General features: G+C 34.6%; 1 protein-coding gene across 1 annotated transcript in view; it reads right to left on the bottom strand.

Moving 5' to 3' along the window:
* Positions 1-24044, bottom strand: part of MACROD2 (mono-ADP ribosylhydrolase 2) — a 2270665-nt gene that overhangs the window by 61776 nt on the left and 2184845 nt on the right. The window lies entirely within an intron of this gene.

Genomic DNA, 24044 nt, shown 5'->3' with positions numbered 1-24044 from the left:
AGAGAGAGAGAGAGAGAGAGAGAGAGAGAGAGAGAGAGAGAGAGAGAGAGAGAGAGAGACAAAAAACAAGAAGCAGAGAGCAATAGAGTCAGAAAACCAGAAAGCAAAGACAAATCATTTAATTAGAAATCATCGATAATTTATAGAAAGAAGAGAAAGAAAAGTCTCTGACTTGATTGTTGGGTTCTGAACAACCTCTGTCTTTCTCTTAGGTAATTTGTAGTTCTCCAAGGCTCTGCAGATGGAGCCTTGTTGAAACAAACACTCTACCATGCAGCCAGCCAGAGACTGGCTTCTGTTATACTTGGCAATCCAGGTGAACAGCCTGCATTTAGGTTTCAAATGAAGGCCCCAGGTGTTTATTCAATATGGCGAGCAGCTTATGGACTGTGTCCTCCAAAGGCCCTGTTAAGTCTCATCTGTTTTTTCCAATCATCTAAAATTCAGCTGAGACAATTTTGGAATTTGGATGGCAAAGGTTTTTTTGTTGTTGTTTTGTTTTAAATCAGATGGGTATCAGCTAAATCAAATTTCATCTTTCTTGCAAGCAGGCAGTTTTTGAGTTTTTTTTTTTAAAAAGACATCCTACTAGTAGAGAAAAATTTATATGCAGAATTTTATGTTTTTTGGCAAATTTTATCAGAAGCAGAACAATGTTTGCCAAAGCAGACCCCATCTTTTTTTACTGAAGCTCAAATAAATCTACATAAATTTCTACAGTCATTTTTACAGAACTCTTCCTTATAACATGTTGGAGAAAGGGCTCAACTTGCTGGTAAAATATTCTTTGGGTTTCTTTATTACTTCCTGATCAACAGGAAGTTGACAATAATGACAGTTTCAGCAGGAAACATGTTTTTCTGATAAGCAAGTGCAATTAAGGTCTGCTTATTGAGCACCAGAAGATGTAAGGGATATTTTTTTTCAGGAGAAAAAATAATGTGAGCCTTTTGCTTGCTTGGTCCAAGCAACTATGCTTAAAATTTTGCACTGTGGAAGAAGACTAACTTCACTGTTTAGTAAAATGAAGAAAAGGGTATAGAGAATAAGTGTCAACCCTAGACAAATGGTGAAAACAGATGAGTAATTTAGGGGCAATAAAAAAGAAGAGGCCTCCTGTAATTCCCAGCTTGGCTTATTGACCTCAATTTTTCCAGTTCTGATGCAGGAATTATATGAAGATAATTACAAGACACTTTCCACACAAATAAAGTTAGATCTAAACAATTGGAAAAAACATTAATTGCTCACTGGCAGGCATCACTAATATAACAAGGACAATCCTACCTAAATTAATTTACTTATTCAGTGCCATACCAATCAAACTACCAAAAAACTATTTTATAAAACTAGAAAAAATAACGACAAAATTCATCTGGAAGAACAAAAGGTCAAGAATATCAAAGGAATTAATGAAAAAACAAATGTAAAGGATGGTGGCCTACTGGTACCAGATCTTAAATTGTTCTACAAAACAGTAATCATCTAAACAATCTGGTACTGGCTAAGCGATAGAAGGGTGGATCAGTGGAACAGACCTAGGATAAATGACCTCAGCAAACTAGTGTTTGATAAACCCCCAAATCCCAGTTTTTGAGATAAGAACTCACTATTTGACAAAAACTGTTGACAAAATTGGAAAACAATATGGAAAACATTAGGTTTAGAGCAATATCTTATACCCTATATCGAGATAAGGTCAAAATGGGTATGTCATTTAAACATAAAGAGTGACATTAGAGTAAATTAGGGGAACATAGAATAGTTTACATGTCAGATCTATGGAGAAGGGAAGAATTTATGATCAAACAAGAGATAGAGAATATTATGTGATATAAAATAAATAATTTTGCTTATATTAAATTAAAAAGGTTTTGTATAAACAAAACCAATACAACCAAGATTAGAAGGGAAACAACCCAGTGGGAAAACATTTTATAACAAATTTCTCTTATAAAGGACTCATTTCTCAAATATATAAAGAACTAAGCCAATTTTTAAAAATAAGAATACAAGTCATTATACAATAGATAGTCAAAGGACATAAATAGGCAGTTTTTAGATGAAGAAATCAAAGCTATCAATAATATTATGAAAAAATGTTCTAAATCCCTCTTGATTAGAGAAATACAAATTAAAACAACTTTGAGGTACTACTTCACACCTATGAGATTGGCTGATATGACAGTAAAGGAAAATGATAAATATTGGAGGGAATGTGCAAAATTGGGACACTAATGCAGTGCTTGTGAAGTTGTGAACTAATCTGACCATTCTGGAGGGCAATTTGGAATTATGCCCAAAGGGCTATAAAAGAATGCGTGCCTTTTGATTTTAGTAATATCATTACTAGGTTGTATCTGAAAGAAATTAAAAAAAATGGGAAGGGATCTATTTGTACAAAAATATATTTTGCTACTCTTTTTGTGGTGGCAAAGATTGAAAACTAAAAGGATGTCCCACAAATGGGAAGAGACTAATCAAATTGTGATATATGTTGGTGATAGAATAATATTGTGCAATAAGGAATGATGACCTTCAGAATGATTTCAGAAAGAGCTGGAAAGACCTACATGAACTGATGCAGAGAGAAATAAGCAGAACCAGGAGATCATCATACACAGAAACTGTATTACTGTGGAATGATCAAATGTGATAGACTTTGCTATTAATAGCAATACAATGATCCAGGACAATTCTGAGGGACTTATGAAAAAGAATGCTATCTACCTCCAGAGAAAGAACTGTTGGAGTGGAAATACAGATGAAAACATATGATTTATCACTTGCTTATTTGAGTATATGTTGTGAGGTTTTAGTTTTATAAGATTATTCACTTACAAAAATGAATAATATGGAAATATATTTTGCATTATAACCCAGATTGAATTGCTTGTCAGCTCCAGGAGGAGGGGAGGGAAGGAGAGAGATTAGACAGTATGGATCACGTAACTTTGGAAAATATATGTGGAAAATTTTTATTCAAATAAAAATCCAAGTAAAAATATAATAAAGATGGTTTCCATATTAGAGATTAAAACAAAAAATGTTTCCAATTCAGAGAAATGAGTTACTGAACCCCTCCATCCCCACCCAGACCTGGAAGGTTCATATTGTCCCAGGCTTGGGTTTCCAAGGTTCTAAGGGAGGAGAAATACAAAGAAGAAGGACCCTCTGGAGATCTCTTTATCATCTCTGATAATCTGATAAGGACAATTTAGTTGATAAGGAAATAAGGGACATGGAAGATCTTTTCATCAGCTCATGCTTCCAGCTCTGGCTCCAGGAGCATGGAGTTTATTATATATATTTCAAGATTCATTTCACACAAAAGAACCCCCCCCACCGAAACTTCGCCGATGCGCAGAAGTTACAAATTATGTCATATCAAAACACAAAACATTGGCTTCAGAATAGAACAAGGCCAAGGCTGAATTTTGACTGGGTTCTTCTCAGAAAGCCAAGTAGAGGAATATTTTTCTCAGGGTTGAATTGCCCCTGCTAAGGTTTTGGCCTTGGCTATACCAGGCAGCTGCAGCTTACTCTGATGAGTGAAAAAAGGCTGTTAACTCATTAAGTGCTGGTTTACTAAGAACTTAAAGTTTTCCTAGAAGCTATAATGTTTTTCAATAAGAGAAGGTGTGGATCATAAAAGGGGTCAAAAGAGGAGTCTCAGATTTTCATCTATTTAAGACTCTGTTTCTCTTATTGGCCTCCCACAGGACCCAACCCTTTGGAGGTTTATTACCAAGTTAGTCTTGCTACTGAGTCTGCTCTGACCTTGTTCTAAGAGATGACTCTCTTGTAACCTAGTCTATTACATTATAATTCTGTATTCCCTGGACCTGAGGTTCTACCTAATGACCCAGATCTTGAGGCATTTATATCCCACTCTAATCTCAATAATACTTGTAGGGATTAGAGTTGGGAGCTCACTCCTTATATAATGGTTCTCAGTATCTACTATCAGGTCTCTTGACTGCCAGGCTTTGATTTAATCTCTTGTCTGCAGTCAGATTCTCCTGATGTCAAATTTCAGCCCATCTTTCAGGAAAGACACCTGCTGCCCACCTGTTTTCTTGGGTTTTTGTGTTTTGTCCCTTGCCAGACTCTTCTTATGGTAAGCCTCCACCTGCCTATCAGGACCTCTCCCTGTTCAATGCTGGCTCTCCTTGGTACTGAGCACCTGTTCGTTTAAATCTCTATCTAATACATGGTGCCAGATTTCTCCAATGGCCTATTCACCTGACCAGACTTTATCCTGTTGCCAGTCAACCTGGAATATTGAGTCCTTGAAATCTCTAGATATTGGTGATTCTGGGCTATTCTATTCCACTCAAATTCTAGTACTGATAGCCCCCTTTCATTTTCATTGAAATCTAAATGAAACATTTTCACTAGGCCAAGAATTTGGAAATAAAAAATGTGGGATCTATCCAGATAAAATCAGGAAGAATGACATTGCTGAAATGGATCATGGCAAAAATAGCATCTGCATTGATTTTCTCTGATCATAACATTGAAGTTTTGGTTTCTGTACTCTCTGGGTCAATGCCAAGGCAACTTGGCATAGTTTAAAGAACATGGATTTGATTCAGAAGATCAGGATTAGATACTTTCTAGCTTTGTGATCCTGGGAAAGTCAGTTAACCAGTATAAATCTTAGTTTTCTCATCTGTGGAAAGGAGACCAGCTGCCTCTTTATTGAAATAATGATTTCTCCACTGAATTCCAGTTTCATCTGATGTAAAATGAGAGGATTCAATTCAATTCACATAAAAAAATCACTTCTGAAAAGTTTGTGTGCAAGAAATGGATATAAACATAAACATGAAAAATAGTCCCACCATAGTTGTACATTAACATTCTTTTCTTAGTCTCTCAAACTTACATTCTACTTGGGACTATATTTTCTAAACATGATTAAATATAAGATGATTTGAGGAGAGGAAAATTGCTAACCAGGGGCATCAGAAAAGGTTTCCCATAAGAGGTGGTATTTGATTTGAGACATTGATAAAAAGGAAATACATTCTGAGTATGGGGGACAACCTATGCAAAGGTGTCAAAGTGGAACATGAGAGTCAAGTTTGGGAACAGCAAATATACCAGCTTGGCTGAATGCAGAGTGGGTGAAGAAGACAAATGAGAAGAAAGTCAGGGAAAATAGGTTGGAGTAAGAATGAGAATGGCTTTAAATGCTGAGCTGAGAAGCTTGTATTTTATCCTAGAGGCAATAAAAAGTCACTGAAGAACAGGAAAGTGACATGCTCAAAATTGAGCTTTAGGAAGATTGTTTTGACAGCTATATGGAAGATGAATCATAAGTGGGGGGGGACTAGAAGCAGGGTGACTGAAGATGGCTATTGCCATAATCTAGCTATGAGACAGAATTCACATGACCAACAAGATAGCTGGGGATTTCCATGTTTTTTTCAAATACTTTTCCAATTTAGCCTCAAAAAAGAAGTATGTATGAAATATAGAGTATTTAAAGTTGAATCCACAAGGCAGGAAGATAGAAGCACTGAAAAATGCAAGTCTTTTAAAGTAACATTGGGGAACTTCAAACTCCCATTTACAATCAGAATACCTCAGATGCTGGGTTTAGCTAGTACAAGCAATCTCAAAGGTTTACATTTAAGATTTGACTATGGTGTTTGTCCTCTGCCAAGTTCTCTCATGGCAGTAGCTCAGACTGATTTATCATCCCTCCCTTCACAAGATGGGGAAAACTTTGCTATCATGCAGCTATACAAAAGAAATGTAGCTGGGGTTTGGGAGCAGAAGTGAGGTGGAAAAGCTTCATCACAGAGTCAGCTAGAAATAGGTGTCTATGATTTAGGGAAAGGAATGTAGAAACCCTGAGATGGTCAGTCCTCACAGAATCAGGAAACAAGCTGGTTTTGCCCACTCTCCACAATTTGAGGGAAAAGGGGACGCACAGTTTTTGGGGTTTATGTAGCTGTGGAAAAGGAGGTGACAAAGAATGAGAGAAATCAAAGAAAAGTTACTAGAAATATAAAAAGAAAACTGAAGGATACAAAAACAGAAGGAAGAAAAGTTAGGTATAAGCCTAGCCCCTAAGAAGATTAAACCAATAAAGAGACTCAAGAAGACAGAAGGAAAATGAATAAAAATTCAAAAGAGAACATCATGTGTTGTTTAATATATACCATTCATATACCATAAAGAAAAATAAACCAAAAATCTGCAATAAAAAAGAATTTTGTTAATTCTTCAGAGATCATGAAATAATGTCAACTCTGGGTTGGTTCAAAAGAGAAATAAAACTTTTCAAAGAAGATATTAGGATAAGTGATAGGCCAGAAATCAAAACTCTTGAAGAAAAAATTAACAAACAGGATAGTGTTGTTATTGCTCAGTTGTGCTTGACTCATTATGACCCCATTTGGGATTTTCTTGGCAGTGGTTGGTCATTGCCTTCTCAAGCTTATTTTGCAGAAGAGAAACTGAGGCAGTCAAAGTTAAATAACTTGTCCAGGATCACACAGCTAATAAGTGTCTAAGGCTACATTTGAATGCAGGACTTCAGGTCCACAGTGTATTCACTATGCCACCAGCTAGCCAAAAAACAAACATAAAACTTGAAATGAACAATGGAGAATTTTTTTTAAAGAAGTAGAATCTCTGAAAAAAAGAGGTTGACAGCCCTAAAATCAAATTACCAAAGTAGAAGAAAAGTTGGAAGAATAGAAAGAAATAAAGCAACTTTGAAAACATTCATGAATTCTGTACAAGCCCAAATGTCTGACCTTGAAAACTTGATCATCCTTCCTAGGCTGCATTGTTGACTTATCTTAGTCAGTCGGCCAGTCAACAATTATTGAGTGTCTGCTATGTATTATATATGTATGAAATATAGAGTAATTAAAGTTAAATCCACAATATATATATATACATATAAATATATATTTTTGCTAAATGGTACTTTCTCTAGTGTGGAAAGCTCAGGGAGGACAGAGATATCTGGGAATTTTAATGTAACAAACTAATTAATTAAAAATGCTTGTTGAATGCCCTTTGATCCAGCTATAACATTACAGGATTTGTACCCCAAAGAGATAAAAAATTGTTTGTACAAAAATATTTATAGCTGCACTTTTGTAGTGACAAAAAATTGGAAAGCAAGGGTATGTCCTTTGATTGGAGAATGACTGAACAAACTGTGGTATATGATGGTGATGGAATACTACTGTTCTGTAAGGAATGATGAACTGCTTGATTTCTATATAAATTGGAAAGACTTCCATTAACTGATGGGGAGTAAAATAAACAGAACCAGGAGAACATTGTACACAGTAACTGAAACACTGTGGGGTGATCAGCTGTAATAGATTCTGCTGCTAATAGCAATGCAATGATCAAGAACAATCCTGGTGAACTTATGAAAAAGAATGCTATCCACATCTAGAGATGGATATTTGGACACAAATATGGTACTGATTCCAAAGCCAGGTAGACCAAAAACAGAGAAAGAAAACTATAGACCAATCTCCCTAATGAACATAGATGCAAAAATCTTAAATAGAATATTAGCAAAGAGACTCCAGCAAGTAATTAAGAAGGTCATCCACCATGATCAGGTGGGATTTATACCAGGAATGCAAGGATGGTTCAACATTAGGAAAACCATCCACATAATTGACCATATCAACAGTCTAACAAACAAAAATCACATGATTATCTCAATAGATGCTGAAAAAGCCTTTGACAAAATACAGCATCCATTCCTATTAAAAACATTGAAAAGTATAGGAATAGAAGGACCCTTCCTAAAAATAATAAACAATATATACCTAAAACTATCAACAAGCATTATATGCAATGGGGATAAATTAGAAGCCTTCCCAATAAGATCAGGAGTAAAACAAGGATGCCCATTATCACCTCTATTATTCAACATAGTACTAGAAACACTAGCAATAGCAATTAGAGAAGAAAAAGAAATTGAAGGTATCAAAATAGGCAATGAGGAGACTAAGCTATCACTCTTTGCAGATAATATGATGGTATACTTAAAAAATCCTAGAGAATCAACTAAGAGGCTGGTAGAAATAATCAACAACTTTAGCAAAGTGGCAGGATACAAAATAAATACACATAAATCATCAGCATTTCTATACATTTCCAACATATTAGAACAGCAAGAGGTAGAAAGAGAAACACCATTTAAAATCACCCTAGACAATATAAAATACTTGGGAATCAACCTAACAAAACAAACACAGCTATTATATGAAAACAACTACAAAACACTTTCCAAACAAATAAAACTGGACCTCAACAATTGGAAAGCCATTAACTGTTCATGGGTAGGACGAGCTAACATAATAAAAATGAACATCCTACCCAAATTAATTTACCTATTAAGCGCCATACCTATCAAATTACCAAAAAACTTCTTTACTGAATTAGGAAAAACTATAACAAATTTCATTTGGAATAACAAAAGATCAAGAATATCAAAGGAAATAATAAAAAAAATGTGAAGGAAGGGGGCCTAGCCGTACCAGATATCAAACTATACTATAAAGCAACAGTCATTAAATAAATATGGTACTGGCTAAGAGATAGAAGGGAGGATCAGTGGAATAGACTTGGGGTTAATGATGTCAGCAAGACAGTGTATGATAAACCCAAAGAGCCCAACTTTTGGGACATGAATCCACTATTTGACAAAAACTGCTGGGAAATTTGGAAAACAATATGGGAGAGATTAGGTTTAAATCAATATCTCACACCCTACACCAAGATAAATTCAGAATGGGTGAATGACTTGAATATAAAGAGGGAAACTATAAATAAGTTAAGTGAACACAGAATAGTATACTTGTCAGATCTCTGGGAAAGGAAAGATTTTAAAGCCAAGCAAGAGTTAGAGAAAATTACAAAATGTAAATTTAATGGTTTTGATTATATTAAGCTAAAAAGCTTTTGTACAAACAAAAACAATGTAGTCAAAATCAGAAGGGAAACAACAAATTGGGAAAAAATCTTTATAACAAAAAACTCTGACAGGGGTCTAATCACTCAAATATACAAGGAGTTAAAGCAATTGTATAAAAAAATCAAGCCATTCCCCAATTGATAAATGGGCAAGAGACATGAATAGGCAATTTTCAGGTAAAGAAATCAAAAGTATCAATAAGCACATGAGAAAGTGTTCTAAATCTCTAATAATTAGAGAAATGCAAATCAAAACAACTCTGAGGTATCAACTCACACCTAGCAGATTGGCCAAAATGAAAGAAGGGGAGAGTAATGAATGTTGGAGGGGATGTGGCAAAATCGGGACATTAATGCATTGCTGGTGGAGTTGTGAACTGATCCAACCATTCTGGCTGGCAATTTGGAACTATGCCCAAAGGGCTATAAAAGACTGCCTGCCCTTTGATCCAGCCATACCATTGCTGGGTTTGTACCCCAAAGAGATCATAGATAAACAGACTTGTACGGAAATATTTATAGCTGCGCTTTTTGTAGTGGCAAAAAACTGGAAAATGAGGGGATGTCCTTCAATTGGGGAATGGCTGAACAAATTGAGGTATAGGCGGGTGATGGAATACTATTGTGCTAAAAGGAATAATAAACTGGAGGAATTCCATGCAAATTGGAGAGACCTCCAGGAAGTGATGCAGAGCAAAAGGAGCAGAGCCAGAAGAACATTGTACACAGAGACTGATATACTACGGTAAAATAAAATGTAATGGGCTCCTGTACCAGCAGCAATGCAATGACACAAGACAGCTCTGAGGGATCTATGGTAAAGATGCTACCCACATTCAGAGGAAGGACTGCAGGAGAGGAAATATATAAGAGAAACAATTGCTTGAATGCATGGGCTGAGGCAGACATGAATGGGAAATAGATCCTGAACAAGGACACATGTTACAACCAGTGGAAATGTGCGTTGGCCATGGGTGGGGGGAGAGCGGGGGGTGAAGGGGAAAGTAGGGGCATAAAGTATGTAAACAGGTTAAAAAACGAATATTAATAAATGTCTAATAATAAAAAAAAGAGCACACTCATACAAAACTAAGATTCCAAAATAAAACCATAAATATATTGATGTGAAAAAAAAGAATTATGGGAACAGAAATGTAGAAGAGAAAAATGATTTATCATTTAGTTATATGGATATATGATTTGGGGGTTATGGTTTTAAAATATTATTACAAATATGAATAATATGGAAATAGGTTTTGAGTAATAAGACATGTATAAACCAGTGGAACTACTTGTCAGCTCTGGAAGGGGAGAGGGAGAGAACATGAATCATGTAACCATGGGAAAATATTCTAAAAAAATAAATATGAAAATTTAAAAAAATGCTTATTGAATGACGTGATCTAGGTCTCCCATAAAAACATAACTTAAAAAAACCCCTTTATATCATACTATGATACATACAAATGAAAATAAAATACTAGAACAATATTCACTATAACAGGAAATCCCAAAATAGAAATTATAATTATGCTACAGAAACAAAAAACATAAATCTACAGTGTCAAGAAAGAAAAAGCAGGAAACTGCAATATCCTTAAAGGCAGCATAGACAACGAAACAATATAAATCGATATTGAATATATAAGCACCTGATATCACAGTTCCTAATTTCAGTCAAAAAGAGTTAATTGAATTGCAAAAAGACAAATAATACAATGATTGTAGGAGAGTTTTATGTTTCTCTCAGAGCTACAAAAGGATAACAAAAAGATAAAGGAAAATATAGAGCTATATATATATATTCAAAAGACTTGCAGAGTCTTTTGAAAGGGAACAAAAGAGAATATACTTTTTGCAGCATTGCATAGTACCTTTATAATAACAGGTCATGTGTTAGGGTTTAGAAAGATATATAAGATATATATATATATATATATATATATATTTTTTTTTTTATCCTGGGACTCCATTCTAGGAGCATAGGGCCACAACCAGTAGGCAATGGGTCACACAGTGGTTGTTCTTTCCATTTACATTGTTATATTAATTGTATGATTGTTTTTGTGGCTCTGTTTATTTCATTTTGCATCAGCTCTTGTGATTCTTTCCATGAGTCTCTGTAGTCATATTTGTTGTTTCTTATATCCTAGCAATCTATTATATTCATGTACATCAATTTTAAGCTATTTTCTAATCAATAGGCATTTACTTTTCTCTTTTTCCTTGATATCACAAGAACTGCTGTTATAAATATTTTGTATTTGGCTTCTATGAAGCCTTTTTTTCTTTATGATTATATATACTTAGTAGTGAGCACTCTTGGACAAAGTGGTGGATTTTTAGTCAAATTATTTGCATAATTCAAAATAATTTTCAGAATTGTTATAGTTGTACTAATTCATAGCCCCACCAAATATGTGTTAGTCTTCCTGTATTCCTACAATTATTCCGATGACAGCTTAATCTCATCTTTTGTAATCTTTGCCAATTTGCTGGGTGTGAGGTAAAACCTTAGAGTTAGTTTGACTTGCACTTCCCTTATTAGTGATTTGGAGCATTCTTCATATGTTTGTCAATAATTTGAAAATATTCTTTTGACAATTGTTCAGTGCTTTTGAATACTCAGAACTGAGAAATAATTTTGGTCTTATATATTTCTGTTAGTTATTTACATGCTACCAAACTCTTACCAGAGATAAGTGATACAATAGTATTTTCCCCCAGTCATTCTACTTCCTTTTTTTCTAAAAAAGTTTTTCAGTTTCATATAAACATAATTATTTATTTTGTAATTGCTTCTAGCTCTTGTTTGATAAGAATTATCTCTTTCTGATAGAAATGAAAGGTATGTGACCTATTTCTATTTTAATATTTTATGGTACAATCTTTACTATCAGATTGTATATTCATTTTAAATTTATTGTGGAAGTATAGACTTATTATAGTTACCAATGTGGAGCAATGATAGCCTAGAATCAAATCAATCAGGCAGTATATTTTGTTTTCGTCCTCCCCTCCCTCATTTTTGCAATTTTCTCTCCTTTTTCTAGAGTTAGGAGAAAATTAAATATAAAGTAAGAAGAGGGGACATATTATCTTCCCTTTCAAGCTTTTACAGATCTTACTGATAACTCAATTATGGAAAATAAATGATCCTAGTTACTGTACATGAATAATTTCAGAAGATGTAGAAGGGCACAGGAATATGAAGTTCAGGAAAAGGGTTTCAACTGAAGGTCTTTGGCAAAGCCTTTTCTTTATTAATTTAGGGGTAAGTCCATAAATGAAGCATGGTGGATTAAAAAAAAGAAGTATATAGTATTAATTAGATTTTTAAAAATGTTAGAGCAAGACAGTACCTTAGAAACAATCATCTGGTCCAACCACCTGACTTTATAGACTATTTGGAAAAAAAAGTTTTTAAAATATGTACTTCAAATCTGTCTGTAATACACTACAATGATTGACTACTGCTTTGTTCCATTTGGCCTAAGGAGATTAGAAAACATAAGGTTGAGGGGGTGTCCAAGTAAAGAAATGAGAGGGGGGTGCACCTTGGAGAAGGCTCTTTTATTCTCCCCCTGCTTGGAAACTACAGTTTCAACACATACTGTAATTTTGACTTTCCTGTTTAAAAGACTGAAGATTATCAATGTTTTCTTCATGCCTTTCTCCTATGCCTTTAATTCTTTGTTCTGTCTCATTTTTTAAATAAGGTTCAGAATAATTGACTCATTTTCTCTAGTTATATAGGCAGCCCTAGGGTTTCACAATGATAGTGAGGCATTCTCTGGACTGGAATGACAGTCATAATCATCATCATTAATAAAATGCATACAAGGTCAATAAAAGAGAAGATTTGTACATGTTGCTGTTATCATGGCACCATATGAGAAGGCGAAATTAGAAGAGCATTTCCCAAATGAGCTCTGGAGAATCCTGGTATTCTCCATGATGTGAAGAGGAATTTGTGTCAAAAGGTCGATATTAGTGATATTTTCCTTTCTAAAATGCTGAATGTGTCATTATGCAGGTTTCAAAAAATGTGCCACATGAGGCATTTTCTCAATGCGAAAACAGGATTAATTTCTTCTATTTTCCTCAAAAATTTCTTCAGCACCTCTTTGTTTCAGGAATATTCTTTGCTTGTATTCATGAGTTCTAGCAATATATTTAAAACTTCTTAAGTGTTCAGTATTCGAGTTGTTTGGGAAACCCTGCTTTCTAAGTATTCTTGTATCACAAAGTCTTGTAGAGTACTAGAAAGAGTGTTGTCCTTTAATTTGGAAGAGATCTAGGTTCAAATCCTGCCCTCCAGTCCTCCCCCACCTTCAGTCTCCTCTTCCATAAAATGAAGATTAGAATGTCTCATAAAGTTGTTGTGAGGATCAAAGTAGATAACCAATACAAAGCAAACTTCAACGTGCCATGGAAATGTCAATTTTTAGATTGAACTTGTGATGTCACAGATGTAACCCATCATTCCAATTATTGACCTGCTTCTTCAAGAGCTGAAAGCTTAAAATATATGTATGGATAGAAATTATGTATTATGTATAAAGATTTAAAATATGATATATTATGTATAAATATAATATTATATGATTTAATGTGATACATTATATATACATACATGTGTAATACTTGATATATTCCAATTTTACTATGTGATATAGTATGTATGAATATAAACACAGATAATATATAAATATTGGCACTATATTACATATATATAATGTATTATATTTAATATTTTGTACATATAATTACACAAAATATGTTTATCAATTTATCTCTCTTGATTCACAAAATATCATTTTTGCATTTTCCTTGATAATAGGTTTTTCTTTTTCTTTTCTTTTTTTTATACCTTTACCTTCCATCTTAGAATCAATACTGTGTATTGGTTCTAAGGCAAAAGAGTCTGAGGCCACATTTGAACCCAGGACCTCCTATCTCTGGGCCTGGCTCTCAATCCACTGAGCACCTACCTGCCCCTCAATAATATGTTTTTCTTTAGAAAGGCTCTGTTTTCTGGCTGTAAAAGTGGGCAAAATGACAGGCTAAGAAATATGGATCCTATTTATTTTATAATTTTCTTATTTTAAAAGTAAATTATTTCTGGCTTAAAATACAGTGAGCCACATGTCTTATTTTATAGTTCTGAATATCACATTATGAACTCCATCAAGGATTTATAATCTCTCCAGCATGGGAACTCTATCCACTGCTACAGATGGTAAAGTACCTTTAATTTCTAGTCCTAGGGATTTCTTGGAGGCACAGAAATATCCAGTGACTCAGTCCCAGACAAGTAACTAGTAGGTAACAAAGGCAGGACTGAACATAGGTCTACCTAATTTCAGCCCCACCAAGCCTACCCCATTTAATCCACCAGGCTACATTGTTTTTCTATACCATGACATATGACTACAACCATGTGGAAAGTTAAATATAGGTGAAGTAAACATTGTGTAGGCTTACCAAATCCCTTATTTTTTCTTGATATCTCAGTAATGATACATGAAAATGAACATGCTCAATGAAAATATGCCTTGAATAAGAAAATTCACATTCTTCTATGGTTTTAGATTCTCAGCAGAATTTTTATGAGTTTCAATTATAAAATGAGACCAATAAACTATAATAACAGCTCTGGAGAATGAGTTGAAATGCTGTGTCAAAAATGTAAGCTCTAACAAAGGGACAATATTTATTAGATAGAAAAATGGCTAATTTATTTTGACGGCTTTTCTTTCTTAGGTTGGTGATGAAATTAAAAAAGCAATCACCGGCAATCCACCAGAGCTGCCACCTTTGTTCAGATGTTCACTCTTTTTCTCTCTCTTTTTTGGTATCATCAAAGCAGATGTCATAAAATGAATGTCAAGCAGCAAGATCCCTAATTGTTTCTATTTTGATTGTAAAAAAAAAAAACCAACAGTGAAAGGTAAATCCTTGCAGTGAATGAAATGAAAAAATAATTAACATTCATAGCACTGCTTGTCCCACCTGTTCTTTCCATACTGAGGCTGGAATGAGGGCACCTGATGGATAAAGAATAATGAAAAGAAATTAAGCTTCTTCCTGCTGCCACACAGAAAACGGAATGTTTACAACTGGATAGAAAGCAATATGGGGATACCTTTTACATTTTCAAGGTGGTCTGGAAATTGTTATATCTGATGAGTTAAGTGAAGTAGTTAGGCATAAACCATATTGCAGTAAATTTGAATGGCATAATAACTTACTTTCATTAATTTAAGTTAAAAATATTATGGGCAAGAAGTCTTCAGGAGCTGAGAAGACCTGCTGACTGGATCTGAGCTTGGGGTGTTTGAAGCTTGCTTCATCCCTTCAAAATACAGAAGATGCTCATATTATAAGGAATAATCATTATAGACTTCCCACTCTTATACCAATGCATGGCTGGAAGCTTGAAGTCTGGAATAAAAGTTTTTCCTTCTGCCTGTCCTTGCTTTGATCTGGAGATCTCATGGAATGAGAATTTGGTTAAAAGACAGAAATGTAGATTTTAGTCCTGGCTCCATAATGGATTCTATGACTCAATTAAATTTAATATAACTGCTTTGTTCAGTGAATTTGGGAGAAGGTGAATGGTTGGGGGTAGGTATAGTGATTTTGTCAGTGTCAAAGGGGCAGTTCCATAAACTGATCTTAGATTCAAAGGGCCCGGGTTCCAATTTCTGCTCTGCCACTAACTAGTTCTAGGGCATTGGCAAAGTCACTTAATTTCTCTGTCCTTTGGTCTCCTCAAATTTGAAATGGGGGTGTTGAACTATTATAGTGACCTTAAAATCAAATTCTATGTTAGTCTTACATCTATAGCCCTTTTCTATGTGTGTTGCTATCACATAACTTGCTTTTCCATATAAAAGTCCTGTTTGTGTGACTCACTATATAATCATTTGAATGAAACAAAGGGCTGTAAATATTGTCTGGAGGACCTCCCATTTTTTATTTAACTGGAACATTATCAATTGAAGAGGTTTTCTATATTAATAGTGAATAAATTATAGTTGAAATTAGAACCTACATCCCTAAAGTGAATGATTTTTACTGGCTCTTTCAGATTAAAAAAAAGTATAGAATTTATAAATGTGTACTAGGTATACATCAGTATGTACCCCTAGAGAGCTAGTGTGGGGCAGTGCATAGAGATTGAGCCTCTGAATAAGAAATTTCAGTTCAAGATTCAAGTAGACCTTAGGTACCATCTTAACATTTACCAGTTTTGTGAACTCAAATAAAATGGGAATGGTAAGCCACAGTATCCACCTCAAAGGGTTTTTGTGATGCTCATGAGAGATAATGCATAGTAAATGCTTTGTAAATTTTAAAATACAACATAGCATTATCTATCATCAATTAAAAGGAACCTCAGAGGCTGTTTTGGCCAATCCTTCATTTTACAGATGGGAAAACTGAAGCCCAAGAAGATTAAGTGACTTCCTCAAGCTTACACAGATAATATCAGATGTAGGATTCAAACTCAGCTCTCCAGCTTCAGAGTCAGCCTTTTTACTGTGGTACTTCAGTCTCCAGTAAATGTTTTATATCTCTAGAGTGGTTTGGAATACAAATATAATAGTGCTTTAAGGCCAATATCTAATCCTTAAAATCACACTCTGAGGCAGACAAAGCAAGTATTATCTCCATATATAGATGAAGGATACTTTATGTAAAAAGGAAAGAATTTAAGTATTTAAAGGGTTTCCTTAAGGTCATACAGCTATTAAATGATGAAGCCAGGAACAGAGCTCAGGTCTCTTGATTCCTGTTCTAATGTTCCTTTTATGTCTCAGAGCAGTTCTGGGAAACTTAAAGTTGGCCCTTGTTACCTGTGCTCAGAATCTAAGTGAGAGCATTCTATAATGAATGAAATATACCTGTTAGATTTATTTCACTATTTGACTCACTGGCACCATTCTTGAAAATCAGGATTTGTGAGTCCCACTGGTTAGAGAACATACTACAGGATAATGCTTGGAACAGGAAACAGGCAAGGATCCTACTGTTATTCAAATTTATGGTTTGTTATTAGAGTAAATTGACCGTACTCGACTGTGTCACCTGTAATCAGATTATCCTGCTTCATCTGCACTAGTTATCATTTGCAATATGAAATAACTAAACACATGGTGAGAGGCTGTAGCCAATGGCACCAGATGACAGGAAGTGCCACTAGCTCAGAGAGAGAGAGCTACAAAATTAAGAAAACTGGAAATCCCGTTAAGACAACATGTGCCCCCTGTCTAGTGTCCCTCCCCAGATCCCTTACCAATACGTTCACACTGTTTAGTCCAAAGGTCAAAAATTCCATCCCTTCCCAGAAAATATAAGCAGTTGCTAAGTTTGTTTCTCACATCTTGGAAAGAAAAACAAAAAACAAAACAAAACAACAACAACAAAAAAACAAATTTGTAATGAAAAAGGTATCAAAAGGACTGGATTAAACTATTATAATAAAGGGAGACAATTGTGTGAGGGGGTGGAATAGGTGAAAAGAGTGTTGTAGTTATATGAACATGAATTTTCATGATTTATATTTATAAAAGTAATCATTGTAATAATAATAATAATTAGCATCTACATGGTGCTTTAAGTTTTGGAAAGCATTTTATATATATTATTTCATTTGATTAAAACTCTGTGAAGTAGGTGCTATTATTATCACCACTTTACAGATGAGAAGTCTGAATCTGAGAGTGGTTAAATAACTGATGTTCAGGGTCACACAAATAGTAAATGTCTGAGGTAGAATTTGAACTCAGTGTTTCCTGATATAAAAGGAAGCCTGCTTAAAGACAAGAAAGATATTTTTGTTAACTAAATATTTTATATATGAATTTCAGTTTCCTAAGCATACTGTAATCATTTATAAGATGGTTATGATGTGTAGTGGATAGAGTACAGGGCCAGCAGACAGAAAGAGTCAAGTTCAAATTTGACTTCAGATATATACATACATACATACATACATACATACATACATACATATATATGTATATATATTAGCACAACTGAACACAGCTGGGATCTAGTTCGGCATTTTAAAAAGTATTTTTCTTTTACATTCATATCATTCGAAAAAGGGCCAAAAATTTTCCCCTGAATTATTTTCTCCAACCCTTTGCAACTTGAGTTGACAAGTTTCAGCAAGTGAGTGCATTTTGAAAAAGGCTGGAGGAAAAAGCAAGCCTTTTTACAATGAAACAACTCCTGAAAACTAATGATGGTGTTGCTACTGTGAAAAGTATGGCATTACTCAAGCCTGAATCATTTGGGAAAGATGGTTGTTTCCAACTCCCTTCTGTGATACAAAGGTTCTCTAGAATTAGAGATTGCCAGGAGGATAGTCTGTGAATCACAAGGGATATCCAAAATACTCATCTTCAGGGTCCATCTTAAGTTGACTCTTAAGGACCGGGAGTGCACTGATTCTGTAAGTTGAGGAAATTGCTGTTAACAGCGCCTCTCTTGAAGTATATGAAAAAAAGAAAAAGAGGTCTGTCAGCTTTGTAAGAATCACATTAATAATGGAAAACACCGGGGGCTATCTAATGGTTCTTTGTAGACATAATAAATCCCTAATGAACTGGATATGGGGTGGGGCAGAGAGAGAAGGGCTCAATGTCTACATGTTCACTGTGAGATGGAGTAATAATCAAATGAGCTGCAGAGAAAGATGTTTCCCCCATGGATTAAGATCGATGGAGATGATAATTGAACTGCTTGTGAGCAGAGAATGTAGAATGTGTAGAGACTTATCTGGGCTGAACCTTCCTTTTTTCCTCCATTTGAGAGAACCTCACATTCTTAGATGGACCTCAGGTCTTAAAATGGCAATAAATTCCAAGAAAATACATTTTGTTAAAGAAAATATAGGAAAACAAAGTATGGTGGCTGTAGACAGGAAAACTTCTTAATTCTGACATTTAATACCTATATGACTATGAGCAATTCACTTAACCTATCTTATACTCAGAGAACTCTGAGATTCTAATTAATAGATGGATTTTAATGTGCCCTTGGTGGAGGATAGTCCAGCACCAATAAAATAGCAGATATTGGATGTATTGAGCTATTGATATATTACATTATATACCCTGATGAGTCTCTTCTTTCACTTCCAAATCCATTCAGAAAGAAGAAAATACACATTTATTAAAAGTATACTATGTGTCAGGCATTGTGCTAAGCACTTTAGAAATGCTCTCTTATTTGATCCTCACAACAATCTTGAGAGGTAGATGTTATTGTTATACCTATTTTACAGTTGAGGAAACCAAGGCAGAAATAAATTAACTTGCTAAGAATCACATAGCTGGTAAGTGTCTGAGACCAGATATCAACTCAGGTCTTCTTGAGTCCAATCCTAGCACTCTATCCATTGTGTTACCAGCCTGATCACCTTGTATTTTAGTGAGCTGAATACAATAAAGCTAGAAGAAAACTAGAAATATAATATAAGTTTCCATCAGTTAGAGAATAGCTAAGCAAACTCTGGTACATGAACATAATGAAAAAACATACTACTTAAAACAAAAAAGACATTTAGAAAAAACTTATATCCTAAATTTCAAAATTCAAGCAGTTTTGCATCTGAAGAAAAATCTAAAATGCTGATTTCATGCCTAAAATAATGTTGATAACCATATTTTTTTTGCTTTAAAGCACTAATAGAAAGTTTTACATCACAGCTAGCAAATTGACAAAAATGACAAAAAATTATAACACTCAATGTCATGAAAACTTTAGAAATACAGATAACAATATACCATTAGCAGACATATGTAATTTTGTCATTAAAGTAACTAAATTGTTCATATCTTTTGACCCACCTATCTCATAGCTAGACTTGCATCACAAAAAAAGTAAAGAAAGAAGGGATATATATATGTATATATAATTTATAGCAACAGTTTTTATACTAACAAAGAATGTAAAGAAAGTATATGCCCATCAACTGGAGGATGGCCAAAAAAATTGTGGTCCATGAATATAAACATAATGGACTATTTTTCTGTTGTGAGAAATGACAAATATGATGACTAAAGAGAAACATGGAAAGACTTATATGAACTGATGCAGAATGACATGAGTAGAACCAGGAAAACAATGCATACAATGATTACAACAACGTAACTAGAAAAATAACAAGAACAAAATGATCAAAAACGAATGTTGCAAAAGTATGGCCGAATTTGACCCTGAAGATGAGATTAGAAAGCATTTCCCTCATTTCCTGTCCAATTTCTTTCCTGAGCCTAGGGACTGTGGGTATGGAACAATGCATGTACTTTCAGACCTTTTCCTATATGTGAGTTGGTTGTGCTATAGCATTTCTTTTTTCTTCTTTTTTCCTGTGTTACAAGGAATTGTTCTCTAGGAAGAGGAGTATTCTATATGGAAATGAATATGATTTAAAAACAAAACTTATTAATAACAAATCTGTCAGATAATAATTTCCTTTTAAATTAAAGTTGCCTTATTCTACTATTTCCTCAATTATGCTATTATGCTTCCTTTTAAACATACTGTAGGCACTGATAGGACAAGTTTTCACTTGATTAGTTTATGAGGAGGCTCTTTGGCTATATGAAGGTGAAGGCAATGACTATATTTGAAAACTAGATTTATGCCACTTCAGTTTGTTTCCATTCAAGTTTCCCAGGGATTTTCTCATTGTGCTACTGTATAACTTTATCAGCATGAACTCCTGCTGTGTATTTTCTTCTTTTTAAGAATCATCTTGTGGTATAACTAACTTTCAGACTTAATGTTGTAGCATCTGTGTGGACAGACCTGGGAGTCATAGAAGATGGGTCTTGAAGATTATCTACATATCTTTTCTTTTAAAATGCAACAAAACTGGAGGAAAGGATATACTTTTCTTACTATGTCTGGAATTTAAATGAACAGATTTTCCATGGAAAGGATCCTAGAGCAAAATGGATTTAACATTTCAGAACAAACTCTATAGAATATCTATGAGTGTAACAGAGAAGACATGTTTGCTCTTATTTGGAGATAAGGATATTTCTTAAGGCTTATATATACTTTCTATTACCAGACATTGTGTTTGTCCAAAAAAATAGGAAATATATTCTAAACCATTTTAATCTTTAATCACAAAATAATTCTAATACCCTGGATTTTTACTGTTGCTTTTCTTCTATAAAACGAAAATTAAATCAACAGTCTCTTCCATAAGAGAGAAAATATATTTTTAGATCAAGAGACAAAATCAGGAATATGCTGCAGTCAGCTCTAGTAGTTTACAAGAGATTATCTAGGTGAACAGTTATACTTGAGAAATTAGCAATCATCATAAATCAGTTTGACTTATTGTTCTGTTTATTGTCTTTTGGCTTAGGAAAGTGTTAATAATGCAGATTAAACTTAAAAGTGTGTGTGTTTCTTTTTTTTCCTCTCCATTTCCCAGAGTCTTGGTTGTTAAAAATTAAGCAGCAGGGGGCAGCTGGGTAGCTCAGTGGATTGAGAGTCAGGCCTAGAGATGGGAGGTCCTAGGTTCAAATCTGGCCTCAGACACTTCCCAGCTGTGTGACCCTGGGCAAGTCACTTGACCCCCATTGCCCACCCTTACCAATCTTCCACCAAGAAGACAATACACAGAAGTTAAGGGTTTAAAAAAAATTAAGCAGCATACCCCTGGGTAAAATGTTACAATGGTTACAAGAGTTTGATGTTAAAGTTAGCAAGACAGAGGTTTGAGTCCTGTTTCTGATAAATACTGGCTGCATGACAATGATTGACAGGTCTCTTAAGGTCTCAGTGCCTTCCAGTGATGGGCAAACTTTTTAAAGAGGGGGCCAAAGGAAAGGAAATGCTCATCTGTCAGTCTATTTCTAAGGTAACTCTTTTGAAGTTTCATTGTTTTGTATTCTACTCATTGTATTTGTCAGATAAGGAATAATGTCACACTGTGAGATAGAACATTTCAGGGGGCTGTATCTGGCCCACCGGCCATAGTTTCCCCAACACTGCCTTAGACAAGTAGTCAAGATTAGAAGTAGCAGATGCTTTAGTAATAATAATAGCTAGTCTTTTTTATGCTGTATTAAGGTTTGCAAGGGAAACTAGGAATGGATAGAGGGCCAGGCCTGGAGTAAGGAAGACCTGAATTCAAATGTAACTTCGGTCATGTACTAGCTAAGATCTTGGGCAAGTCATTTAATCCCAGCTGCATCAGTTTCTTCATCTGTAAAATGAGCTGGAGAAGGAAATGGCAAACCAATGCTATATCTTTGCCAAGAAAACCTCAAATAGTTTCACAAAGTTGGATGTGATTGAAATGTTTAAACTGTAGAAAAAAAAGGTTGCAAAGTGTTTATAAATATCTTATTTTATCCTTATAACAACTTTGGGAGGTTGGTGCTATTATTAACCCCCCACTTTATGGATGAGAAAATTAAGGGCAATTTAGGCTAAGTGACTTGTTCAGGATCACATAGCTTAGTGTCTAAGGAAGGATTTGAACTCAAATTTTCATGGTGGTGCTGTATTCACTACATCACTTACTTGATGAATTTTTTCAGATAGTGTCATGGAAAATGATGAAATTCATGGAGGAGAAAGCTGCCCTGTTTCATTTTTTGTGTTTGCGTTCCATGTTCCCCTTCCTTTAAACTTTTAAGATCTGTTGTGAGGATAATAAACAGCCTCTAGAATTGGAGTCAAGGACTAATCTGGGTTCAAATTCTTTCTCAGACCCTTATTAGCAATATGACTCTGGATAAGTCACTTAATCTCTCTATAAAACAAGGGTGTTAGACACAAAGACCTCTGAATTTCCAGCTAGTTCCCGATTTGTAATCCTCTCTGGAGCACGGCTTAACACCTGCTTTTAAAGCTTCCTTCTAGCTCTAAATCTATGAACCTCTGAATCTAGAATAGGTAGCTTCAAACAACGTGGCAGCCCTGGTACTTAATGATGAAGCTCTACTAATTAATTAATATGGAGAAGGATGCTTGAAGGTATAGTTAAGTGGGCACTTTTCTTGCTTATCCAATTTATTCAATGAGAATAGTCATATTTAACCTGGATTAGGTAACAAAAAATAAGGTAAGGGAGGTGAAAGGTTTTCATAATATTTTCAAAGATAGGTACAACATACATTCATAATATAATAAATCATAACTTTAACTCTATCCCCAATTGCCATCTAAACTCTAATTTTAATATGACCCCCAACACTATTGTTATTGTAATTATGTTTCTACTTTCGAACCTAATTTCAACTCCACTCCCTACTTGAAAGCCAGCACGTCCTTAACTAAACACAAACGGTAACACTAACTCCAAAACCGAAACTATTAAAAGCAAGGAGAAAAATATAATGAATTGAAAGTCATAGATTTTTGCCCACCCCTTGTTAAAAAACCCCATCAAATTAGTTCCCTCTTTATTTTAACTGTTAGCAAGTAGAAAACTCTATTGATTTGTTCACACCCTTCCATCTCTGCTTGATACGCTCATCTGCTGAAAAGTAGTAAAATGCTGAAAATATTGAAGAAGAGAAATAATGAAGCTGGCTAATCCACATAGAATCCTAGCCCCAGGATAACAGAGTTGTAAGAATAGGTAGGACAGATGGTGAAATATAATTATCAGAATGTGCTAAACGGAAGTATCTAACTATAGGGGCCAGTAAAGTTATACAGAGTTACATGCATAAATAGTGAGATGCATATTTTGTCCATTTGCATTGCGTGAGGCATAATATAAAATGTAAATAATTACAAGGAATGTAAAATTAACCAAACAGGTATGCCATTTCCAAAGGCTCCGTATCCATATTTTACAACATAGATAGGCAAATGGAACAAGCCAGCAATATCATTTACCTGGATTAGAAAGAAGGGTTATATCAATTCTATTATCTTTGTCAGTAATAAAATATACCACCAATGTTATGAACATGACTAACAATTAGCCTCTACTGGGCTCTGCTGTAAGGATATTGCTATTACCCACTGTATGTGTGTGTGTGTGTGTGTGTGTGTGTGTGTGTGTGTGCGCGCAC

This window comes from Gracilinanus agilis, chromosome 2 (genome assembly GCF_016433145.1).
Source record: "Gracilinanus agilis isolate LMUSP501 chromosome 2, AgileGrace, whole genome shotgun sequence".
Taxonomy (NCBI): Eukaryota; Metazoa; Chordata; class Mammalia; order Didelphimorphia; family Didelphidae; genus Gracilinanus; species Gracilinanus agilis.
This window is presented reverse-complemented; position numbering and strand designations above follow the sequence as displayed.